The sequence below is a fragment of the Panthera leo genome, chromosome D4 (assembly GCF_018350215.1).
Source record: "Panthera leo isolate Ple1 chromosome D4, P.leo_Ple1_pat1.1, whole genome shotgun sequence".
Classification (NCBI taxonomy): Eukaryota; Metazoa; Chordata; class Mammalia; order Carnivora; family Felidae; genus Panthera; species Panthera leo.
Window position 1 is genome coordinate 19,676,352 of NC_056691.1, and position 26,532 is coordinate 19,702,883.

Here is a 26,532-nt window from a genome sequence, read left to right on the forward strand (position 1 = left end):
CCGCTCGCCGGCTCGCCCGCCGCGCGCTCAGCCGCCTCCGCCTCCGCTCCGCCTCCGCCAGACGCCCACCCCCGGCCCCGATTGCCAGGCGCGGAGCGGCTGCTCACTGCTCGCCCTCCCCCTCGCCACACACACACATTTTCTTCTTTCTCTGAACTGGAGCACAGATCCGGGAGGGAGGCGGCGGCGGCAGCGGCGGCGGGAGGAGGAGGGGAGGCGGAGGGAGGGGATGGGCGCGGGAGGAGGGGAGCGGGGAGGCGGCGCCGCCCGGCCCCTCCTGGAAGGCTTTCCTGGGCTCGCAGCCGCCGCGGCGCGCCTCCCAGTGCGGCTCTCGCCTCGCCCGCCGCTCCCCAGGCTGAGCCGGCCCCTCGGGCTCTGCGGGCGCCTCCCGCTCCCGCGCGCCGGTGGGGGCCGGCGGGCTCAGCGGTCACGGCCGCCCCCCGGGGAGGGGCGGGTCGGGGCCGCCGCCAACCTGCCGCTGCCCGCCCGGGCGTGGTGGAGCAGGAATATGGCGGCCTCTGCCTGCCGCTCGGCCCCCGGCCCAGGAACGCGGACTCGCGGGAGGCGGCCCCGCCAGCCCCCCAGCCCGGGCCGGCTCCGCGAACCGTCCGCGCTCGCGCCCCACCACTCCCGGTCGCGCCGCCTCCCGGCCACTTCTGGGCTCTTTCCCGTTCCTATTTCCAAAACGCCATTCGGTTACAAAAGTATCTCGCGTCACCTCTGACCCCAATTCGGTCTTAGATACACTCGGTCGTGGAGTGCGACTGGGGAAGGAGGAACTGTCACTGGTTCCCGGGGGGGGGGGGGGGGGGGGGGGTGGCGGGGAGGGAAACTGTCCACAAAGTTACGGGAGATACACATCTAAATCCTAAGCTGCAAACGAAGCTGTCCAAGTTTCCAAGAGCCTCCTGATGGCTTCCAGTTTATATGCCATTGAGGTTGTTTCTGTTTTGTTTTGTTACAAACTCTTCTGGAAAAGGCACACGATGTTTAACAGCCAAGTGATCAAATTTGCCCTTCTAGACCGAGATTGAATTATGCTCGATTTACAGGAAAATGCAGAATCATGTGGAAGCAAAGGGAAGAATCAAATAGAAAAAAGGGGGGGAGGGGGGACAAGATTGCCCCAGCAGAATCCCATTCTAGTATTTTGGTTTTCCACTTTCAATTGAGGCAGTTTACTTTATAATGTTTATTTTGTTGTGATGGTCGACTGATAAATGGCAAAAAAAAAAAAAAAATCTCCTTGCTCATTCAGGTTTTGTTTTGTCTAACAGCTGCAAAAGGGGAACTCCTTTGCTTCCGGCTTTCATGGAACCTGTGGTCTCCAGAGTAAATTGTATTTTATGATAGGAATCCCTTTTTCATATTTCATGTTTTCTGAGATGTCTCTGGAGCAACGTGCTTATCCAGAGTGGAAAGGAAGGTCGTGACTGTACCATTGCTACAGGTCAAGAATGCATATAAGGCTTCCTGAGTGACAGGTGTGTAACTACCTTCTTTTATGTGCCATTACTTCCACCCCCTTGACACACACATGCACACACACACACACACACACACACACCCCAGGACTTAGATCAAACAAGTCACGGAGGCATAAGATCTATACTGTAGGCTCCCTTTCTAAATATCTGGGCTACAAAATGATTAAAGTTCACATAGGCCAGGAAAGCAAAGACAAATCTCACCCCCTTTATGTGGACTCCTATGTCACTAGAGGGGTGCCTGGGTGGCTCAGTTGGTTAAGTACCAGACTCTTGATTTGGACTCCAGTCTTTATCTCACCATTCACAAGACTGAGCCTTGCCCATCAGGCTGTGCACTGACATGCAGAGCCTGCTTGGGATTCCCTCTCTCCCTCTCTCTCTCTGCCCCTTGCTCACTCTTGTGCACACAATCACTCTCAAAGTAAATATATAAACTTAAAGCCACTAGACTTTCTGTGAAATTAAAACTTAAAGTTAAGTGACTAATGAAATTAAAGATTGAAATTCAATATGCAGCAATTTTAAATGGCTTCAGAGGAAAATTTTTAATTGTAAGTTTGTATCCTCTAACATACATATATATGAGTTTCAGAGAGATATTAAATGCCAAAAAAATCAAATGACAGGAAGCTTCAAGTCTCTGGGGTCCTAGCCAAGGATCCTCTGAAATTTTTGACAATGTCTCTCAAACTGTACTATCCATCTATCAGATAATCCATTTTGACTGAATTGACATGCTCTTTGATGAAAGGAATTACACCATCTGATACTATCAAAATCCATTTTTTCACCCCTGGATCCCAAGCATCAGGGACAATCCTTGGCACTCAGTAGATATTTGAATGGATGAAATCAATCAATAGGAGGATGTTTCTTCACGTATTGGAAAGAAATCAGAAAGTAAGCCAGTACTCTCTGACAGTGATGAAGCCATGTATGGATGACAAGAAGGAAACAGGAAAATTCAAATTTAGACCCCAGATCTATCCAGAAACCTTTACATATGTATCTGGAAAGCATCTGCCAAACAAACATTCATACAACCTAAGTCAAGCAAACAAAATCCATGTAGAAACTCTTGACGTTATTAACCATATTTTAGAAGTAAATAAAATATGCAACTAAACATGTATCATATTCCAAAGCCCCAGTTCATTAAGTTAACATGTATTCATTGCCTGCTATGTGTCAATAAGGAGAGAGTGCAGGAAGTGAGAGATGGTCTTGACCTCAATAGGCCTTAGACTCTTTGTTTTTTTAATGTTTATTTATTTTTGAGAGAATGGGAGAGAGCAGGGGAGGGGCCAAGAGCAAGGGAGACAGGAGATAGAGAATCCCAGGAAGGCTCCACACTATCAGCACAGAGCCCAACATGGGGCTCCAACCCATGAACCACAAGATCATGACCTGAACCAAAGTCAAGAGTCAGATGTTTAACTGAGTAAGCCACCCAGGCAACCCTAGGCTTAGAGTGTTAAGGCATGAGGCTCTGAACAGCCATAATAAAAGACAAAGTGAAATCAGTTTGTATTAAAACCGGAATAGACGTAACAATAGTAAAGGCATAAAAAGGCAGAAATAATTCATTCTGGTAGGGGGAACTAGAGGAGACTTCATACAAAAGGGGATATTTGGATGCATCTTAAAGAATGAACAGGCTTTCAATAAATACGTGTCTACATCACTTGAGTCAGCATTTCCAAATCACCCCCAAACAGACAATGAGATGATAAGCCATTCTGAGAATTGAACGGCAATGAGTACATGACTGAAAAGCAAACCACACAGCCCTCAGAGCATAGAATGCCAGAGGGAAATGGGAAGACTGTCACCTTTTCCATGGCATCCTGAGATGGACAGCTGCACCATGTTCCTATTACCCTCCTCCGTAGGGACTGGAAAAGAAACACAGTCAAAGGCGTACTTCAGTCAAAGGCATAGTTCAGTTTCCGGGAGTGATCCCAGAATAAGAGAATGAAAGGCTGAACTCATGTAAAAGGAGCTCCTGGGGAGGAAGAAGCCTGCATCGCTCCTGTTCCCAGAGTCACTTAGCATGGCTGCTTCATAGCACACCCTGCACCGCCGTAATTATCTGTTTCTCTACCTCAGCCTCCTCTCCCAGTGCCCTGTCTCTATCTGTCATCTCTCAGTCTCAACTGCTTTCAGGGCACCCTAAAGAGTGCCCAGCCTGGAAGAGATACTCAGTTAAGTGATGAATAAACAAAAGAATAGGAGAACCTACGTCAACAACAAACACACTGCAAGACTGCCTGTCCCAGGCAGTGCATTATGCCAGATGCCTGAGGCATACAAAGCCCTTAAAGCCTTAATAATCTGTTTGGGCAGACAGTCCACATGCATAAAAGAATAAACAGCAATGCAAAATGAGAAGCTCTCACTGCTAACCTACAGCAGAGAGAATGGACTGCCAGAGGAGTTCAGAAGAAGGAGCAGTTATTCAAACCAACCCAAAAGAGTATGGGTAGACACACGATGATGGTCACCTGAAAGACCGATTAGAAGTCGGCCTGAACCATTGCAGATCCGACAAGAGCTGGGAAAGAGCTGTTCCGGGCAGAGCTTGCTGGCACAGCTGTCTAGCCAAGGAATAAAGTAGCCTTGCTCCTGGGAAGGCTAGCAAGCAGGCCCAGGGAGACTCAGAGACCTGCAAATGGCGCCACCTAGAGGGAAATTTTCAAAACAGCAGAAAGAGGATGATTCTTTGTTGAAAGAAAGGGTTTCAGGGCCAACATGTTGAAGATGAAAAACCAGGCATGAAACAGTATCTCCTTCTGAAAGAGAAAATACCCACACTTCAGAGCCACCACACAGATATTCTAGATGAAGCCAAGTACTTCCTTCCATCACCACCCTTATAAATGCTTCCAAGTGATCTCCTCTTAGTACTCAAACATATCCATTCTGTGCTTATCCCAGGTTAGCATCATCAAAGCAAGCGCTGTACCTCACAGTGGAAAGGCCATCAAGTCCCAAGAGACTGGAAGGCTCTGAAAGGCTGGCCAGATGGCAGCTATTCTTAAGCTGGGTACACCAGAGAAGCCGTTTACTAATGTTTGATGAATGAATGAACGAATGACTGAATGCCCCGCTAAGACCAAGAGAGCACACTGGCGGTCTTTGACCTGACCAAGTGTTGCTTTTGACATAATGGTGCCATTGAAAATTTTGAGTTAGCTTCCAGAACTTAAACATCAAGAGATTCATGCAGAAATCTGGATTTCAGTTCCTGGTCAAGAGCCAGCAATCCCAGGCCTCTATTCCCAGATGACAACCATTCCCATCACCTGATTTACTCCCCATTGCCGTATAACCTGGACCAGTTTCTCCTCCCCATTTAGTAACAGGCTGTATCCGTGGGCATTCCAGGTGGGCTCCCAAATGCAGTTAGCGGGACGAATATTGGATTTAGAACTTAATTAGGTAGTTGATCTAGGCAATTGGTTTCTTTCCACTCTTGGTTTCTATGCTTCTAAATCAAATAATCATTTATTCTATTACATTTATCTCCTTTGACGATTTCTCATGTAAGTTTCAGTAAGGGCAGCGATTTCTGTCTGTCCTGCTCACTCCTGAGTCCAGCACCCAACGCAGTGCCAGGGCTATTACCAGATGCTTAATAAACATTCATTCAGTGAATGAAAAAGAGATCATCCAATCAAAGAGGCCACATACTGCCCACATGGCAGCCTGCCTCTTTTCTTTATTTTTTTCTTAGCCAGATGGTACCCACCAAAGCTTGGCTCCCTCTGTAAAATGTTCCTTGGCCCTGTGCATCCAAATCTTGCCTCAAGTGAGTTCACCAAGAAAAATTAGCCATCGCTCGGATATCAAGAAAGCTGGAGATGGAACACTCTTGTTCAAAACCCAGATGGAAACATGTATTAATTCACTCAAATCAACCTTGTAGGAAAGCTGATATTCCTGACATGAATTCAAGTACTGTGTATGTTATATATTGGAGACCACGACACGATATATAGTCAAAGTTGTTAACTGCTCAGTGTGTGATACATTAATGAAATACGGCACATGTTGATGAAAAATTCACAAGTCATTAAAGTGTCTGTTGTGCTGACTTCTCAGTGATTGAAATGGACCTGATATTAACCTCTTAGTTACTATCCTTGTCAATTTTTCAAGCTGCCATTCTGATTTTATCAAGAGATAAGAAAGCTAACAGCTTTTCAATTTTGAATAGGAATACAAAATATTTCTTCCTGACCACAAACTTAAGATATAAAGGTTATCTTTCTCGGGGCGCCTGGGTGGCGCAGTCGGTTGGGCGTCCGACTTCAGCTCAGGTCACGATCTCACGGTCCGTGAGTTCGAGCCCCGCGTCGGGCTCTGGGCTGATGGCTCAGAGCCGGGAGCCTGCTTCCCATTCTGTGTCTCCCTCTCTCTCTGCCCCTCCCCCGTTCATGCTCTGTCTCTCTCTGTCTCAAAAATAAATAAACGTTAAAAAAAATTTTTTTAAAGGTTATCTTTCTCATTTTATTTTTTTTTTTCCTCTTTCCTTTCCTAACTCTTAAACCAACTCAGATCTATTTGAGCTGCAAAAATTTCCAAAGGTCCCTTCCAAATTCTTAAGCCCCAGACTTGGGGTGAGCACTTTGGGCAATATGGAGTAGAGCCTAGAATAAGGGAAGGTGAGTGAGCACAATTTTTTTTTTTTTTTTGCCTTAGATTTTAATATGTCTTGGTACACAAGTGTTAGTGATCCTCCCTTTATTTAAAATTCTGATAAGGGGCACCCGGGTAGCTCAGTCAATTAAGCATCCGACTCTTGGTTTCAGCTCAGGTCATGATTTCACAGTTCATGGGTTCAAGCCCCACATAAGGCTCTGAGCCTGCTTGGGATTCTCTGTCTCCCTCTCTCTCTCTCTGCCCCTCCCCTGCTCACTCTCTCTCAAATAAACAAACCAAAAAAAATTAAATAATAAAATAAAATTCTGATAATTTGCTCATCATGGATTTTTGCATTAATTTTTAAAAATACTGTCTCAAAACATTATTTATCCTGATTACTGAGATTTTTGGTGCTCTCAAATTTTGCAGCCAAGGCAAATGCCTAATTTGTCTTATCCTATCCTGGCCCTGATGTGAAGGTGGTACATGCATTGGCAAACACATGGAAAATTCGTCATTCTAGGGAGGGAATGAGCTGTGGAGGATTATCTATTCTTTTTACATCTCAAAAATACACATGATTTCTGCCTGTGGAATGAGAACAAAAGAACTGGGTTGAAAGCCATTGATTGTCCAAACGAAAGCAGCAGAAGTTTCCACAGCCTCTTCAAGTACCCATGTACCGGGAAAATCAAACCCCCCAAAATATGAGAAAAATGCAGAAAATATCACATATTCTAGGCTCACTCCCTGGCTTACATTAAATAGTAATAAAGGCCTCTAAAAACCCATGTGGCCTAGGGAATTTCATTTAAAAAAAAAAAATTTTTTTTTTAACGTTTGTTCATTTTTGAGAGAGTGCAGGCGGGGAGGGGTAGGGAGAGAGATGGAGATAGAACCTGAAACAGGCTCCAGGCTCTGAGCTGTCAACACAGAGCCCCAGGCAGGGCTTGAACCCAGGAACCCAGAGATCATGACTTGAGCAGAAGTTGGATGCTTAACCGACTGAGCCACCCAGGTGCCCCTAGGGAATCATTTGTTAAAACTAAAGCTACCAGAAAACTAACCTACAAAAGGGCAAATCTACAGATGTTCTGATTAGGGGAGGGGGTGGCACGGAATGCCCACACTTCTGCTTTCCTCTTCCCTCAGGCTATTTTCAAAGACCCTGAGCTGAGTTGCACACATTGTACAGCAAGGTCCTACTTAGACGGTCTATGCATTGATCCAGGGTCTGCAGCTAGGAAGTGCAAAAAGCCGAACCAGCACTTGGGCATTCTCACTCTCAATTTCTTTTCCCGAGGTCCTCCTCCTTTAAACTGAACGAGTCCTGGGGGAAGTTATATTTGGTCTCCAGCTCTCCTGGCCTCAGAATTGGGCCTCATCTTTTTGGAAAAGATCAGTGGTTCACTTACTATTTTATCTTTTCCCAGGAAGGCCCGAAACCTACTGATAAGAAATCACAGCACACTCGTAGGAGTATTTGCATTTTCAACCAGATCAAAGCCCCAGGTTAAAGCAGGGTTCTGAGCCCGGACTGCACATTTGAATCACCTGGGGAAGATTACTGGATGCCAGATTCTCACCCCAGGTATTTGGGTTTGATCGGTCTGGGGCGGGGGCCTAGCATGTTTTTAGTATTCTTTTATGCCCCCAGGTATTCCAACATGCAGGCAAGATTGCTAACAACTTAAACTATAGCAATAAAACTAATTACTCACATGCAGGCCTCAGCCGGTGGAAAGATAATGCAGCCGTAATTACCTGCTTCAGCTGAGAAGCCCAGTCCGGCCTCACAGGAGCTGAGAGATACCAGCCTCAGTGCTCATGAGAACCAAGCTGGCCCCTTTCCCCCACTCACTATCCTATTAGACCTGTAGACAGTTTTCATTCATTGCCTTTTTCCCCTCATTATTTTCTTAAATTTGTATCAGTGTTGTCATGGGCGGGGCAGGGTGGGGGGTGGGGGGGCAGGGAGAATCCTCAAAAAATACAGGAAAACACAGAAGAAAATGAGTATTACCCATAATCCTACCGCACAAAGATAACTCTCATTTACATTTTCTTGTTTGGATTTGAGTCTTTTCTATTCAGATGGACAGACGTGAAATTGTTTACAAATTTAAATTATAGTTCACATACTGGTATTTCTTTATTTTTTAAGTTGTATAGGCATAGAAGGAAATGCCCAAATCGAACAAAATTTACACGAGGCAGTCTCCCTCCTACCTCCGAATCACGTCTCACCTCCCCAGAGGCAACCAGTGTTACTAGCTTTTTTACAGACTTCCAGAGATATCTACATGTGTAGATAAATTATGTCTATCCATCTTTATCTTTCAGTCACAAAACTGGTTGTATACTGTACAATCTATTCTGTAATTTGCTTTTTCCTACTTATAAGGTATCTCAGAGATGGGCCCATATCCTCCCTTTTTCTTTTTAACGTTACAGTTTCTATTGCAGATTCCCCACGATTTTTTACCCAGTCCATTATTGACGGGTATTTGTTTCCAGTGTTGTGCTAGTTTTATTATAAATATATGCTCTTCCCATGATTTTTTTTTCATTTGGTAGATATTTCAAACATGATATTAGTAGCATCTTGGTGTTCCTTTCTATGAATTTATAATAATCTGTTCAAATAATACTGAATTGTTAGACATTTATATTTTTTCTTAATTCTTTATCATTATGAATAAGGCTGCAGTGAACAATCCTTGTATATAAATCTTTGTGCATATCTCCATATCCCTAGAATAAATTTGACAGAGTCGAATTCTTGGTCCAAAGGACATGCATGCATATACACACACACACACACACACACACACACACACACACACACACACACATATATATACATACATATATACATACATATTATACATACATATTATACACATGTATGAAAAATCTCATTCCCTTATCTTTGTAAAACCACAAATACTGATTTAAAAATTATGGAATTGGTTTGGGGTCAAAATACTTGTGATTCTTTTGAAGTGTAATCTTTCTTCATTATTAGGAACTACTCTGGGCCTTTAATTATTTCAAAGATTTTACAAACCTAAGCATCTATCTACAAATCATCATAAATACTCTTTTTACTGAATTATAAGCCACATAGATAGAGCTAAGGTTTTAAAAGTTCAAAGTCATTTCATTTAGGTAGTTCTAATAATGCCATAATTCATGAAAAGTCTGCTCAGAAGCACATCCAAAAGATTCCAGGCTTTCTTTTAACACAAATCCACAGACCGAGAGTTTGGATACATCTAGAGTTTGTTCTGTATGTATTTCCAGAAGTTCATTCTGAGGAAGCTAAACACCCTTTTAACTCTTCACATCGAGGGGTGTAGCTTACCACAAGCAAATGAGAATTCTACTGGCTAAGGCTTCCTTTCATTCCCAGGGAATCCAAGGGAAGAATCCGTTTGTCCAGCTTCATGAGGACTGGCTCCAGTCAGTGACATCTTTCAGGATCAGGAAAAGGATGTTACCAATTACTCAGGGGAAAAATAGTGCGCTCCTGGGGAAGGTAGGAAGCTCTATTTAATATCGACCTTGTTGAGCCATAGGCTACATGCTACTCTTTTGCTACAGTACTTCCAGGGGAAATCTCCAAATACAGTACAGTTCAACTGATTTTAAAAACCAAGAGCCAGATGAAGTAAGGGTAGAGCAATTTCACAGGAACCCTTTCAAACCATTCATGCTTAAATCTTTTTAAAGTCATCACACACCATGTGTTTTGGACTCTATTTCCAGCCAAGCGATCAATATCTGAAGGTCTGGAATCACTCAAACACACCTCGCTTATGGTTGGGATTTACCTAAAGCACGCGCCTTGCAAGATTTTTTAGTTGGGCCTGCCTGGAGAACTCAAGCACGTGGTGCAATGTCAGTGAGATGGCAGATTGCTCAGATGCCTGTTGTTGGCTCTGAAATGCCACCTGAGCCATGTCATTGTCCTCAAGGTATTTATTTCAGTATACGTCTTTCTGTGGGGATGGACGCGAGCCTGCCAAATCCACTAACTACAACTCGAGGACTGCAGATTCTAAGCTTCTTCACAGCAGGGATAGAAACAGAAAGGTTATCTGAGGATTCCAGAACCGTTCTCTTCTCCTCTCCATAAGGAATACATCACTGCCAGGCTGATCCACGGGGGGATTGGTGCCCTACTTGGAAGGTGGAACGTTGGTAAAATGGCAGGAAAATAACTTGTGTCTCCCCGATGCATCACATTCAAAAGATTTTAATTTTATTTGTTCTCAGGCCACGTTTGTCAACTTTGTGAACCAGACAGGTCTTACGAAGACTGCCGTTGTGTCAGTACGTGACTTACCCTCGCACTCTTTGACCTGACTACGGGGACTACTCGTGGCGTGTCTTAGGACTGGGTCGGCAGGGCACAATGTCAGGGTAACAGGATGAGGGTGGGCAGGAAGAGGAGCAGGTCATGCTAGTTTGCCTGCTAAGGCCTGACAAGATCGCCTGCACGAGGTTCTATCCCAGGCAGTTCATTATGATACAGCGTCCAAGGATTACAGCTACCTAAGCTCACAGTTCAAATAACTCCATTCATGCATTTTGTCACATTCATTCAATTCCCAGTTTGCCACAGGCAGGACACAGAAAGAAGCAGGAGTCTGTGATGAGAACTGGAGTCAGGATTAGGAAAGTTGGCCATGAGGCAAGAAGATTGGAACCTGGCTCTAGTTCCTGGGACAGGCCAGGTTCCCTGGGGAACTGGGTTCAAGAAAGGTTAGCAGAATGAAACGCAGGGTTAGGGACCAAATCTGCTCAAATCAGCACACTGCCTCCAACGCAGATTCCTCACAGGGTGACCTGATCCTGACCTCCAGAAAGGAGGGCTGATGCTGATCCTCAGAAAGTCGGCTTGGTGGAAAGTCCTGGAAGTCCTGGAAGTCCAGCACGGTCCCATGTGCTGTTTGGAGGACGCGGGCAAATGCGGCCTGTGCCTTAACCATTCTTTTCTACTCCTTCCAAGCAGGCTCTGCCTAAACATTTCCAGTCCTGGGTTTAGTTAAAACCGGTTTCCAACAACTTCAGATTTCTTCAAAGTTAATCATTCATAATTTTTTTTGTCTGTTCCTCAAGACTTTTCTGGGTTTAAAAATATAGTAATCCAAATCCAAATGGACATATTATTCCAAAGTTTTAAGCCCAGCAAGTTGTTTTAGAAAATAACCATGAAATTTCAAAATTATTAATATTTCTTCCAAGAGTATATAATACACACCCCCAGGTAAGTATTATTGGAACCTTCCATATTTTGTTCTGCATGGGAATTGTTAGTACTTGGTAATTTTGTTAAATTTTTTGTGTGTGTGATAAACAGAGCAAGACCAAAGCAAGAAAGAAACCCGTTAGGAAATCTGAGTCAGGATTAGGAAAGTTGGGTACTCGATTGCAAAGAAAGGACAGAAAATAGTCATCTTTGAAAAGCAAAACCCATACTTTCTCCATATTTCATCACATTATTTTCTTATTAAAAAGGAGCATTTGCTTTTTATAGAAATTTGGGAAATACAAAAAGTATAAAGGAGGAAAATGAAATTATTGTGAAGCCCCGCCTGGCAAATATTTTGCTAGATACCATTTGTCTATTTCCTACGCAAATATAAGCATGAATTTTTAAATATAGTCAGGATTAGGTAACACAGCCCATTTTGAATTTCCGCTCTTTTTACTTAGTAATCTATTATATTTTTCCCCATCCTTACCTACTTTGTAATATGATGTTATCTCATTGTACAGGCATTAAATGATTTCTATTCACTTTTCTCCCGCTGGTAGACATTTAGGTATTGACATTTTCTCTTCGCTATTGTAAATAGCACTCTCACCAACAGCCTTGTCTTAAATCTTTATGAGCGTCCCTGAATTGCCATCCCAGTCAGAAATGTAGTGTCTGGGATAGAGGTGATTTTCATGGACAGATTTCAAAACCAGAAAACTACTGAAACGTAGAACAGAGAGACCCCTTGCTTCATCTCAAACAAACTCCCTAATTCTTACCACCTGCCAGACCCTGTTCTGTTACCCTTCATGTCTCATTCCTCCCACCTGGCCATAACTGATCACATGGTATTTCTTCTGGAAGGAATGCCACCTGGCAGCATAGGGCAGAGGGGAGACAAGACCCAGCTCTGGAACCACTGGAGGGCACTGAGGATACATTGCAAAAGCTGTTCTAGCTTAGGACAGACCAAAAGGGCAGAGCTGTGGATCATATACAGCATCCAGGGGACCCAACAGGATCTGTGGCCGTTCTGGGCTACAAAAGTTCTATCAAAGGGAAGGAGCCAGTCTTGAGGAATTCAGATAAAGTGCCACTGAAAAATTAGGTAGGTGAGAGTTACACATAAGATCTGTCCATGGGGTTAGCTGACACTATAGTTTAGAGGCAAGGGTCTGTCTGGTCTGCAAGATCAGGAAGTAGCAGGAGTTAGAGAAGGAAATAGGGAAACAGATCTGAGCCTTGAGGAAGCAGGTCCGGGGCTGGGACCATACCTGCAGAGTCAGAAAAGTTCTAACTTGGGGCTCAAATAAATGAATAAATGATTCGGAGCACAGGTTCCATTTAGGGGAAAGTGTGTCTGTTAAACTGGGCTAGGAAATGCTGCAGTAACAATCCCTAAATCTAAAGGGTTTAAAACAAAATTGCATCTCGTCCTTATGTTACATGTTCATTTTTCATCAGCATGAGGTCTCCTAACCACATTGTCCTCACCCAAGGATCCCAGGTTAATGTGTACCATATAGTTGTGGCCATGGGGAAAAATTACAGGATAGTCCAGCATCAGTCCTCAAATTCTTCCACTCGCCTGGTGGCTCAGGCGGTTAAACGTCTGACTCTTGATCTCGGCTAAGGTCACGATCCCACAGTTTGTGGGTTCAAGCCCCGCGTCAGACTCTGCACTGTGAGCACAGAGTCTGTTTGGGCTTCTCTCTCTCCCTCTCTCTCTCTGCCCCTCTCCTGCTCATGCTTTCTCTCTCTTAAAAGTAAATAACCATTTAAATGCTTCTGCTGTCATTTCCTTGGCCAAGGCAAGTCATCACACAGCCACGCGCCTGGAAGCAAGAGTGAACTGGGAATCTTGGTGCGCATTGGCAGTGGCTGTCCCATAACACCACAGCTAAGTCCTAAAGAGGAGACACTATGAAGAGAGGAAAGATTCAAGACACTTAACGACAGCTTCCCTGGAGTCCTAACTTCTCCTTTCTCTGCAACCTCAAGTGGGACTTAGGTTTCAGCAGTCTGGAGCCCTATTCCTACTGACCTTGAGAAGGAGCAGCCAATCCATGGCAGGCACAGATTCTGGGGGATGGTGTGGGTAAGATAACCCCACAACCACTGCCCCTTAAGCTCCTGGAATAGGATGGATCCTAGTATGTCCGGGCTATCGGGGTTGCCAACTTAGTTGTTCAAGTTTATACTTCTAGGTAGTTGGTAGCAAACAGATGCCCCCCAGCAGGGTTGTCAAGATTTAGCTCATCTGGGGGAAAAAAACGAAAGCAACCGTGTGCATTGAGACAGGTAGTGGTAGTAGTAAATGTCAAACAGCAGAGTGACGTGGTAAGTAAGCCATGTTTATTTCAGATACTTTAGGGGACATTTGTTTAAGGTAAGTAAAACTCCACCCCGACATCCCATTCTGATGAGGATAACAGAATGATGGAGGGGCTTCTTCAACTCTTTACAAACTGTAAGTGGTTCTAGAACACCTGCTGTGCTGTTGGACTTGCTGGATGCAGCTGCAGACCTTCCACAATTATACCAGCAAGATGACAGGAGAAAGTTGGCGCTCCCTTGCTATTCATTTCAAACATAACTCAAATTTTGGAGGAGCTTATGAAAAATGCTCGGAGAAATGCTAATTTCACATTCAAGTTAACAAGAAAGAAGCTGGTGGGTTTTTTCTTCGTAATAAGCTCTTCCAAAGGAAGAGGTTTCTTTTTTAAATTTTTTTATTCTTTTTAATGTGTATTTATTTTTGAGAGAGAGAGAGAGAGAGAGGACATGAGGGAGGAGGGGCAGAGAGAGGGAGACACTGAATCTGAAGCTGACTCCAGACTGAGCTGTCAACACAAGATGCAGGGCTCGAACCTGTGAGCCTCGGGATCGTGACCTGAGCCGAAGTCGACATTTAACCGGCTGAGCCACCCAGGCGACCTGAAAGGAAGAGATTTCTAACTTAGATGTAGCTCACCCAACCTGAAGTAGGAAGAGAGGAATAATCAAGCTCACTCTGTGGAAATCATTTATTTATAAATGGATAGCACCATGCAAATTTCATGTCAATGAAAACAGAAAGTGTGAGTTATAGACATTCTCCAGCATGGGATACGTTTTTGCTAGTTAACTACAGTCTTCGAGTGACACTTCCTAGTTGATTTGCAAAAGGTCAAGGTTATCAAAATGGGCTTCATAGTCAATACCACGCTTAATGGTTATATGGATTCTGGTGAAGTCCATGACCTGAATAAGCATGTGGTTCAATTTCAGCCTTCAAGGCATCATTTAAATAGCTGTGAGTGTGTGACAATCAAGATCCGTAGAACATCACTTAGATTCCTTACAATGTTTCATTCCCTTTGCAAAATTTAAAAATTCAACGGAAACTACCGTAAATGACTGCCCTTTAACAAAAGTACACATGTAATAGACAATCTGACATTCAGAGAAAATTTAAAATGTTAAAAACATGTATTCTCACGAAAACTTTTGTGATTAATTTCTTTTAAATCTGTGGGAGCCTCTGAAATAGAAGAGGGGAGAAAAGCCCTCAATGCAATCAATTTCACCAAAAGTAGGAAGTCTTATAATCAACTTCAGTGATTTATCCAGTCTTCATGTGATAAATACCATTCACACTGGAAAAAATAACCCTTCTCGTCATTTAAGCAGGCTCATGCAGGGGTTGAAAACGATGATGTAGCCATCTCACAATGACTGCTACAAAACTGAGGACTGTAAAGTCTTGTCCTATGTACAGACATGCCCTTATGCCCAAGTCATTGAGAATGTAATTGTGGCAGAAACTCACATTTTACATGCCTTGGTACTTACATGGCTCAGTGCTTTGGAGAAAAAAAAACAGCTTAAAACAAAGAAAATTTTGAAATCCAGGTTTTCTAGCCACCAAATTCACATTTGTACACTTTTAACAGGCTAATGCAATAAGGCTTTCCCTTAAAATATGTTATTATTTAATGGAGATGGCCCTTCTTTCTCAGCTTTTCAGCTGAACTGTTAAATTTCTTTCAGTTTTGGCACTTTTTAATTTGATCTTCAAGTTGCTGAATATAACCCCTCCTTCCATTTTCTCAGCTTGCAAACTGCATTGATGCATTTTGTTTGGTGGAGATTTATTTTTTTACTTTATAATTTCTGTTCTTCTGCATTTTTAAAGTTTCAAAATGAACCTATGTTACTTTTGAAATTAGAAAAAGAATGTTTTTTTTTTTTTTTTTATCTTTCAGAGAGAGGGAGACAATGCATGTGAGCAGAGGAGGTGCCAAGGGAGAGAATCTCAAGCAGGCTCCACACTCAGCGTGGAGCCTGACACAGGGCTCCATCCCATGACCCTGAGACTACCTGAGCCGAAATCAAGAGTCAGATGCTCAACCGACTGAGCCACCCAGGCACCACCCAAAAATATATATTTCAAAATGCGTTTATTAGATGCACAACATGAATGGACTTTACACTTACAAATGGTTAAAATGGTGGGGCGCCTGGGTGGCTCAGTCGGTTAAGCGTCTGACTTCGGCTCAGGTCATGATCTCACAGTTTGTGAGTTCGAGCCCCACGTCAGGCTCTGTGCTGACAGCTCGGAGCCTGGAGCCTGCTTCGGATTCTGTGTCTCCTTCTCTCTCTGCCCCTCCCCCACTTGTGCTCTGTCTCTCTCTGTCTCTCAAAAATAAATAAATGTAAAAAAAATGGTTAAAATGGTAAGATTTATGTCATGCATATTTTACCACAACAAAAGGGTGCATTTATTAGAAAATCCAGGTGTCCTTGCATTTACTGATGACTTTTTCTTTTCACAGATCATACTTTTGATGTTGTGTCTAAAAAGCTGGACTTCATTAAACTTAACTTTTCCTCTGAGAAAGACTCTGTTACAAGAATGAAAAAACAAACCGCATTTGGGGAGAAAATATTTGCAAAATGCATATCTGATGAAAGTCTAGTATCCTAAATACATAAAGAACTCTTAAAACTCAACAACCACCACCACCAACAACAACCAGATAACAAAGCTTACAAATGGGCAAGAGATCTGAACAGATACCTCCTCAAAGGAGACAGACAGATGGCAAAGAAGCATACAAAGAGATGCTCAACATTATGTCATTAGAGAATTACAGATTTTTTTTAACGTTTTATTCATTTTTGAGACAGGGAGAGACAGAGCATGAACAGGGGAGGGTAAGAGAGAGGGAGACACAGAATCTGAAACAGGCTCCAGGCTCTGAGCTGTCAGCACAGAGCCCGACGCGGGACTCGAACTCACGGACCGCGAGATCATGACCTGAGCCGAAGCCGGCCCCTTAACAGACTGAGCCACCCAGGCGCCCCGAGAATTACAGATTTAAAGAGATACAACCACCTGTCTATTAGAACGGCTAAAACCGAAGACACGGACAGTATCAAATGCTAGCACGGATGTGAGCAACAGAAATTCTCATTCACTTGCTGGTGGGAACGCAAAATGGTACATCCACTTTGGAAGACAGTTTGGCAGTTTCTTACAAAACTAAACATAATCTTCACATACGATCCAACAATTGCACTCCTCGGTATCTGCCCAAAGGAGTTGAAAACTTATACATTCAAAAACCTGCACCCAGATGTTTAGAGCAGCTTTCTTCAAAATCACCAAAACTTGGGAGCAACCAAGAGGTCGTTCAGCAGGTGAATAGGCAAATACACCGTGGTCCCTCCAGACAATGGAAGAAATGAGCTATCACATCACAAAAAGACATGAAGGAAACTGAAACGCATATTGTCAAGTGAAAGAAGCCAATCTGAAAAGGCTACATACTGTCTGATTCCAACTCTGTGACATTCTGGAAAAGACAAAACTCTGGAGACAGTAAAAAGATCAGCGGTTGCCAGGTTTTCAGGGGAGAGAGAAAAGGATGAATACTGAAGCATGAGGGATTTTTAAGGCAGTGAAATAATTCTGTATTATACTGTAATGGTGGAAAAATGTCGCCAGACATTCCTCAAAACTGGTAGAATATGTAACACAAATGAGGAATCTTTATGAAAACTATGGGCTTTAGTTAATAATAATGTAACGACAGAGTCTCATAAAAAAACAAAAATATTACGTTAAAATATTATTTATCTTGAAAAAATGCACTTACTAAAGTAAAGGTCACTGTTTGCAGTCACAATTCTGCTTTTAAAATATTCATTTCCATAATTACCCGTTGGTTATTTAATATTGTACGGTAATTTATGGTGTCGGACAGCAACCTCTAGACATTTTCAAGCAGATAATTTTCATACTATGTAACACTGATTTGATCACTGATTCAGTAAGAGTCCCAAGACTCCTAGTTTTTCCATTTTGATTAAATAATTTCACTATCTTGAATAAATAATCGATACGCAGTTTGGCAATCTAATTTCTCAAGATTCCAATAAAGTTGCAGTTGAAACGAGGGGCAAAACTCTCACATGCATAAACCTTCAGAGTTCTGTCGTTTCTTTTTTTTTAATGTTTATTTTATTTTTGAGAGAGAGATAGTAGGGGGTGGCAGGGCAGAGAGAGAGGGAGACAGAGAATTTGAAGCAGGCTTTGTGCTGAGAGCAGAGAGCCCGACGTGGGGCTCAAACTCACAAACCATGAGATCATAACCTGAGCTGAGGTCAGACACTTAGCTGACTGAGCCACCAGTCCCCCCAAGAGTTCTGTCGTTTCTGATGATAATACAGCATTAAGAAAAATAAGATACCAATAGTATTCATTTAACATAATTGTCTTTCTTATTTTCTGTGAAGACACGCAAAGATATAATTTCTACAACGTGGATGTGTCAGCTTGGAACCATGTTGGGACTTCCGTGCTGGGACTGGGGCTGAGAAAGACTCTTTGACCCAATGACAGAGACAAGTAGTATGAATACCAGTGTGGCTAATTCAGCCTTGACTCAGATTTGCTCATGCCAAGGAATCTGCTCAGGTGGGTAGAAGATAGTCAAAGGGGCCTCCTGGCACCACCATTATTCAAGGACACATGGGCTCATGAGGCTTCTGAGTTTTAATAGAACATTATCCATCAGATAGAAATATGAGATTTAGAGCTACCTTTCAGAGGTGAGTAAGCTGGACAGATCTGGGCACTCTGGGATGATCCCAGCCACATGGCATGGAATCGAGCCTAGGACCTCAGCCCCTCCGAGAACCGGCCGTGGAACCGGATAACCAGAGTAGAAAGCCAGTTCTTCCTGTAGGGCAAATATACTCGTTCAGGGACCCGCCACTGATATGAATGGGACTGTAGTGAATGTGCCTCCGTGGTCCAGAATGACTTTGAAACTGCATGCGGCTCGGCTGTCTGGGCCTTGACAACTCCAAGAAGCCGGGGAGTGACACTAACTTTATATTCACGTATCTCTCTTTGTCATTAAAATACTACTTTAGTCTGGGACACCTGGGTGGCTCAGTAGGTTGGGCGTCCGACTTCGGCTCAGGTCATGATCTCGCGGTCCATGAATTCAGGCCCCGCATCTGGCTCTGTGCTGACAGCTCAGCGCCTGGAACCTGCTTTGGATTCTCTCTCTCTCTCTCTCTCTCTCTCTCTCTCTCTCTGTCTCTCCCTCTCTCTCTCTCTGCCCCTCCCCTGCTCACGCTCTGTCTCTCTCTTAAAAATAATTAAACATTAAAAAAAACCACTAATTTAGCCCATATAGTAGAACATAGTAGTCAGGCTTCCACACTTGTCACGAGAGCGATTACTCCCATTAGATCTCAGTCCTCACGGGTCAGCCTTGCCCGGAGTTATGTGTTTTGAAATGTCAGGTACTTTCTCATATAAGTTGGGCTGTCTGATGTTGCAATTGGGTGGTTGATGTCATAGATCAGTAGATACTCAAATCTCTCCCCTACAGGGAGTGCTGACATTGGCATGAAACAGCTTGTTAAGTTTGGCGCCTTGTATCGCACATTTGGCCTGCTAAACGAGTACTATGCAAAGCGAAGATGCGTCATATCTTAAAATTATGGAACAGTTGAGCCGAAAGAGGTGTTAAACATCTAACCTTACACCCTCATTTCTCATGTATTCCCCCAAACACTGTAAAATCCTAGAGAGGTGGGACGGTGTTTCATTTCTTTCCACTTAATCAACATGGCCTCCTGCTTTATGCTTGGCATGGGAAAGAATTTAGATTATGTACATGACAGCCCCTCCAAGAAGGAAACATTCTTGTTTATGGCAAGCATGTGTTAACTCCCTGAGTTTCTCATTCTAAGGCCAAGGCCCCCAGGGGTGTGATGCTTACTATGTCTAACGGGTCAATCTTGCTAACTATTGCTCCAAAACGTAGACAGGCAAAATCAGCCATTTCCCTGATGGGTTTTTCATTGCCCCATAAGGTCAATAAGGAACAGAAGGTGTAGTGGGTTCAGTGCAAGGTTCTGTTTGTCAGACTGGCCTTCACTGGTCCTCCCCAGAAACTGGGATTCAGCAGAGGGGCTGCGGCTCTTAACGTTAACGTGCCTTTAGGAACACTTTATACACACAGAATGAATCATTTCCCCCTCAAGAATTTGGGAAGTGTTCTCATAGTAGCCCAATGGGTGCATAAAAACAGCTTCTGGGGTGCACCTGGGTGGCTCAGTCGGTTAAGCGTCCAACATCAGCTCAGGTCATGATCTTGTGGTTCGTGGGTTCAAGCCCTGCATGGGGCTCTGTGCGGACAGCTCAGAACCTGGAGCCTGCTTCGGATTCTGTGTCTCCCTCTCTCGGCCTCTCCCTCACTTGTGCTCTCTCTCTCTCTCAAAAATAAATAAACATTAAAATTGTTTTTAAAAATAAACAACTTCCACCAATCTCCTCTGTTTCTATCCTTAAGATGTTTTTTTTCAATATCAGGGGGCTTGTTGTCCCTCCTTGCACCTCGCCTTGCTTAGGACCATCTCCATTCATCCAAAAATGCTTTAGTAACTCCAAAGCTCCAAGATAAGAAGTCTGACTCCCATTCCCCTTTTCCCAGGAGGGCTCTTGGCTTGAAGAAAATCTGCCTACCTCTCAGGCTACTTGTGATAGAAGCATTATTTGCACACAGCCCTCTGTTCCTCCTTTCCTTTGCTCTGTGTGGTGTGGAGTATCTTCCCTTCTCCAAGGATGCTGAATTTGGCCATGTGACTTGTTTGGGCCCTTAGAACAAAAGTAGCAGCAACAGTGCCAGCTCCGAGCTGTGGTCTCACAATTCACGCCAGCCCTTTTGTACCCCTGCCATCCCCCCGTAGAAAGAATGTGTCCTACCTAGCCGTTGCTCCTTTAGGCCAGGTTCTAGAATGAAAGACCAGTGGGTTGGACCTGAAATAGAGCTGTGGCCTGGAGCCAAGCCCAGCTGATCAACAATTCCAGCAGATGCTAACTGACCTGCAGACTGATGGGCAAGAAATAAATGTTTGCTGAGATTTGGGGGGCAGTTTATTATTAAGCATCAACGCAGGGATAGCTGACTAATACATTTCATATACCAATGAGTATAGGTACCTGATGAAGTTCAGTGTGCAGGATGCTTATTAGAGTCTCCTAGGGATCAAGACTTGCTTGGGAGAAAAGGAAGTAGGACTGGGTCCAGGGAAAAGTTGAACTGAAATGCCAGCCTGACAACAGCCTCGGCTGACACCACAGGAGCTCTGGAGGCAAAATGCGCCATAAGTGATGTTCCACATTGGACCAACTGACCAGGCTTTCCCCACTTGCCCTGTCAGTTTTGTCCCTGAACCTGATAGCAGAATGCTGTCTGATGGGGGCACTCTCAGTGGTGGGGCAAGTCTTTCCTTGAAAGAGTTCTCATCACCTCGACCACACATCCCTCTACATACTGAGCTATCACCTTAGGGGCCTTTGCTATGGCAGAATATTTCTGGATTATTCCTTCCTTCAGGGTAGTGAATGGGCATGTGCATCTACATAAGGTCATTCCAGGGGCTTTCCCTATACAAATGCAAAGCTGGTGAAATTTTTATGTTACAACTTAATCGAATTCCTCTTTGAGGGACCACACAGCCTTGGAGACAATCCGATGATAATCTGGTTGGGGTAAATGATGAGACTCTGAGCGGGGGTGGTGCCGAGGCACAGAGGAGATGGGTCAACTGCAGAGCAGGAAAAAAGGAGAGAAATTTGGTTTTACTCTTGAGGTAAAGAGAGCAGACAGGGGAGTCCAGAAAGCAGGGGCAACCACGTGGCAGCAAGTGGGCACTTCCAGAGGTGAAGGGACAATGAGGCGGCCTGCTCGCTGACTTCTGATGTTCACAAAATCTCCTCCTTCCACGGTAACTTGAGGTCCCCACTGCATAAAGCAAACTGTCAGCCGCTTTTTGAAAAATATATTTCAACATACCCCAAACGAAAAAGTGTATAAAGAATAATACTAAATGCAGTGTCTGGTCACAACCCAGAATTAACAACTGTCAACCTCTAGCCAGATTTTCTTCTGACCTTCCAGTATTTTTTTTTTTAAATTTTTTTTTTCAACGTTTTTTTATTTATTTTTGGGACAGAGAGAGACAGAGCATGAACGGGGGAGGGGCAGAGAGAGAGGGAGACACAGAATCTGAAACAGGCTCCAGGCTCCGAGCCATCAGCCCAGAGCCTGACGCGGGGCTCGAACTCACGGACCGCGAGATCGTGACCTGGCTGAAGTCGGACGCTTAACCGACTGCGCCAACCAGGCGCCCCTGACCTTCCAGTATTTTAATACACAAATTTTTACAGATAGAGTGGAAGCTTTTTGCTACTTTCCTGAACCCATTTCCCTCCCTCATCTGTGGCAACCACTAAGCTGAACTTGGTGTATATTCATCCTGTCCACATTAAATTTTTTTTAAATGTTTATTCATTTCTGAGAGACAGAGAGTGAGTGGGTTGGGGCAGAGAGAGAGGGAGGCACAGAATCTGAAGCAGGCTCCAGGCTCCAAGCTGTCAGCACAGAGCCTGATGTGGGGCTTGAACCCACTAACCATGAGATCGTGACCTGAGCCGAAGTCAGATGTTCAACCGACTGAGCCACCCAGGAGCCCCACCCTGTCCACATTTTCATACTTTTACTTGATTTCGGTTCTGTGTTTTGACATTTACAGAAATAGTATCATGCTGTATGTATTGTCCTGCAAATTGCTTTTTTTCTTTCAACTTACTATTTTCAAGATATAGTCATGGTCCTATTTTTTACCTCCTATATAATATTCCACTGCACGAGTAAATCTCTATTCATCTTGTCCTATAATGATAAGTAATGAGATTGTTTTAGCATTTTTCTTTCACAACTAATTCTTCATGGAACAGCCTTGAAAAGGTTTCCTAGGACAGAGACCTTGAAGTGACATCGCTGGGTTCCTGGGACATTACTTCTTCAGTTTTTGGTTGACAAGATTAAAATGGTGGCTTCCTAGCTTAAACCATTTGAGTGGCACTGCTAGGGACCTTCCATTGGATTTCTCTGCAGAGCTTCTCTCCTGGGCACCGACAAAGAGTCACGATGTAATAAATGTCTGTTAAGTGAATTAATTACAGATGAAGAAATGGGGCCTTGAGGGAGGAAGTGGCCACCACAGTCCTATGCTAATGGCAAGGCCATCTCTAGAACCCACATTTTCTGGCTCCAGGGCTGCCTCTGAAAGACCCAACGAGAAGTGAGGAAGCTCAAGTTCAACTCCAATCCCACCTAAAAACTCCAAGGGAGTCATTAGATGACCAGTTGCCCTCTTATCAAGTATCTGTTCACATAAAATGTTTTGAGAGGTTATAAATTGTGGACGTTTCTGGTTAAACAACAAGAATGAATAGGGGCGCCTGGCTGGCTCAGTCAGAGGAGCACATGACTCTTGATCTCGGGGTTGTGAGTTCTAGCCCTGTGCTGGGTGCAGAGATTACTAATAAATAAATAAATAAATAAACTTTTAAAAAGAGAATGTTAAAAAGAAGAAGAAGAAAAAGAAGAAGAAGAAGAAGAAGAAGAAGAAGAAGAAGAAGAGGAAGGAGGAGGGGGAGGAAGAAGAGAAGGAAGAGGAGGAGGAGCAGAATGAATAAAATTTCCTGTTCAAGACACACTTTCATGAGGTCATTTTAGGCCATCATCTAGCATCCCCATTTGAGCTGGTGGCATATTTATTTCTCCTATATTTAAAACAATTTTTTTACATTTATTTATTTTTGAGAGACAGAGCACCCGTGGGGGAGGGGCAGAGAGAGAGAGAGAGAGAGAGAGAGACAGAGAGAGAGACAGAGAGAGAGAGACAGAATCCAAAGCAGGCTCCAGGCTCTGAGTTGTCAGCACAGAGCCCGACGCTGGTCCCGAACTCATAAACCGTGAGATCATGACCTGAGCTGAAGTCAGATCCTCAACTGACTGAGCCACCCAGGCGCCCCTTCCTATATTTTAAAATGGAAACATGGGATTGATCAATAAGTACATGGATAGTGGAGGAAGGAACAATTCGAGCAACAAAATAAATAACATGGTATTGGACTACAGCCCAAAGTATAACATAAATATTCACAAGTCTATATTTATATAAGTGATGCGTAATTATTTAAATGAATGAATGAATAAATAAATAAATAAATCAGGGATAACCAAATTTCCTGTGCAGAAGAATTCCAAATGACTTACGTAGACGCTGGCCCCTAAAGAAAGGAGGACATAACTCCCTACTCCTTCAGTGAGCTGCACATCGTGATTTCCTTCAAAAAGTACAATGTGGGAGGAGGAAAAAGAGCAGCTTTACAGTGGAAAAACAGAACTACTTCAGCCATATAAATATGTTTTATACCATCAGTGATAAGTCATATTAATTATATATAACCTTGTTATAACAAGGATGGGACATTATCTCTGTGGTCTCCCTCCCTAAAACCTTAATTTTTAAAAATACTTATTTGGGGCGCCTGGGTGGCTCGGTCGGTTGAGCGTCGGACTTCGGCTCAGGTCATGATCTCACTGTCCGTGAGTTCGAGCCCCACGTTGGGCTCTGTGCTGACAGCTCGGAGCCTGGAGCCTGTTTCAGATTCTGTGTCTCCCTCTCTCTCTTCCCCTCCCTGTTCATGCTCTGTCTCTCTCTGTCTCAAAAATAAATAAACGTTAAAAAAAATGTAAAAAAATATTTATTTATTTTGGGGAGAGTGCAAGCTGGGGAGGGGCAGAGAGAGGGGGACCAAGGATCCAAAGCTGGCTCTGTGCTGCACAGGCTGATAGTAGCAAGCCCAATGGGGGGTTCGAACTCACAAACCATGAGATTGTGACCTAAGCCAAAGTCAGACACTCAATCGACTGAGTCACCCAGGTGCCCCCTAAACCTCTTTTAAAAAAAGAAAAGTTTATTTATTTTGAGGAAGAGAGCATGTGTGCATGTGTGAGTGGGGGAGGGGCAGAGAGCCAGGAAGACAGAGAATCCCAAGCAGGCTCTACACTGTCAGTGCAGAGCCTAACACAGGGCTCAGTCTCACAAACTGTGAGATCATGACCTGAGCCAAAATCAAGAGTCGGACGCCTAAAGGACTGAGCCACCCAGGTGCTCCCTAAAAACCTAACCTTCTTCCAACCATGAAGAAAACATCAGACAAACCAAGTAGAGGAACATTCCATAGAATACTTGATCAATATTCTTTAAGATTTTTAAGGTCTTCAAAAAACAAGGAAAGTCTGTACAAATGTCACAGGCTTGAGGACCCCAAGAAAACATGACAACTCAGTGTAATATAGTATCCTTGGTGGGATCCTGGGACAGAAAAGGAACATAGTAAGTTCTTTTTAACACAGTCCAGCTTTAAGTATGAGGGAAAGCTAAGGAAACCAGAATAAAATATGGACTTTAGTAAAGTTAGAATGTGTCGATATTGCTTTACTAGTTGTGACAAACTTATCATCCTAACCTAAGAAGTTCACAAGAGGGGAAACTGAATGCAGGGGAAATGGTAAGTCTCTACAATTTTGCAACTTTTCTATAAATCTGAAACTATTCTAAACCAAGGAGTTTATTTAAAAAGAGCCAGGACTTAGAAAAGCGGTGATTAGCTTTGTTTTCTATTTGTTTTTTTATATCATTTATATTTTCTACTAGGCAGGGAAGGGACCTTGTCACCTACTCCTCCTATTTCATAGGATTGGTGTCCACAGTAAAAGGGTACCTGCATACAGCCCGATGGAGCATTTATAGGTCCCCTAGCTAGAAAGTCACTGATTTGCTCTACCCGTGCATGCTTCTCTGGCTCTTTAGCACTGAGATGTCTTTGGCCAGTGAATTGGCTGTCTTCCTGAGTATGACAGATTGCTGCTGCTGCCAGGCCAATTCACAGCCTGAAGATCTTAGCTAAATGGAGGAGAAATGTTGATGGTATCCTTGCCAGTCACTGTTTTGTGTCCCATTGGTGCTTCTGAAAAATTAAAGGGGCAGGACCCAAATAGAGGAGTCTTCCATTCACACTTTTGGGTGTGTCCCCCCTCACAATGACTTCTGACCTCTCTGAGTATATCTCCTCTTTTCCTTTCACTGGCCCTAGAAGGGGGGAGTGCCTTTGTCGTTCTCAGAGTAGGTGGCCCTGTCTCCCTGGCCATCGCTGACTGGATGCATCACTCCCGGGTGTAGTGGACTGATCAGGAATCCTTCCTGAGGATTTAGAATTGGGGCTGAGATTTCCATCATAGAACTGAATTGGCCTCTTGAGTTGGGGCCTTCGTCAGGACCTTGATACATCTTTAAGACTTAAATGTTGGTGTCCATCCAATAGATCTAAAGAATATGAGTTTTACCTCTCTCATTCTAAACCACTTCTGGAGTATTTACTGTCCTGGGCATATATTGTTCTTGGATTCCCAGAATCCATTCCTCAGTCTCTTGTACCCAGATCCCTGATTTTCCTTGGGAAAAACTATCCTCCCTGGATTTAATCATGCTTACCAACGATCTACCCCTAGAGTTTTTAGTTATATGAACCAATAAAAATCTTCTTGAAGCCAGTTTGAGCTGAGTTCTTGCCATCTGCAATCGAAAGAGTCCTGTTTGGTATACTTCCTAAAAGCACGTGTCCATGTTATCCATGGGCTCTCCAGGCTCCTCTGTGAACTCTTTGAGTCTGCTCTAGGCTTCCCTTCTTTCCCGACTCTC

The 26,532-nt window shown here is 43.7% G+C and overlaps 1 protein-coding gene across 2 annotated transcripts in view; it reads right to left on the reverse strand.

The window, feature by feature from the left end:
* GNAQ (G protein subunit alpha q) overlaps positions 1–26,532 on the reverse strand; it is a 349,957-nt gene that overhangs the window by 313,780 nt on the left and 9,645 nt on the right. The window lies entirely within an intron of this gene.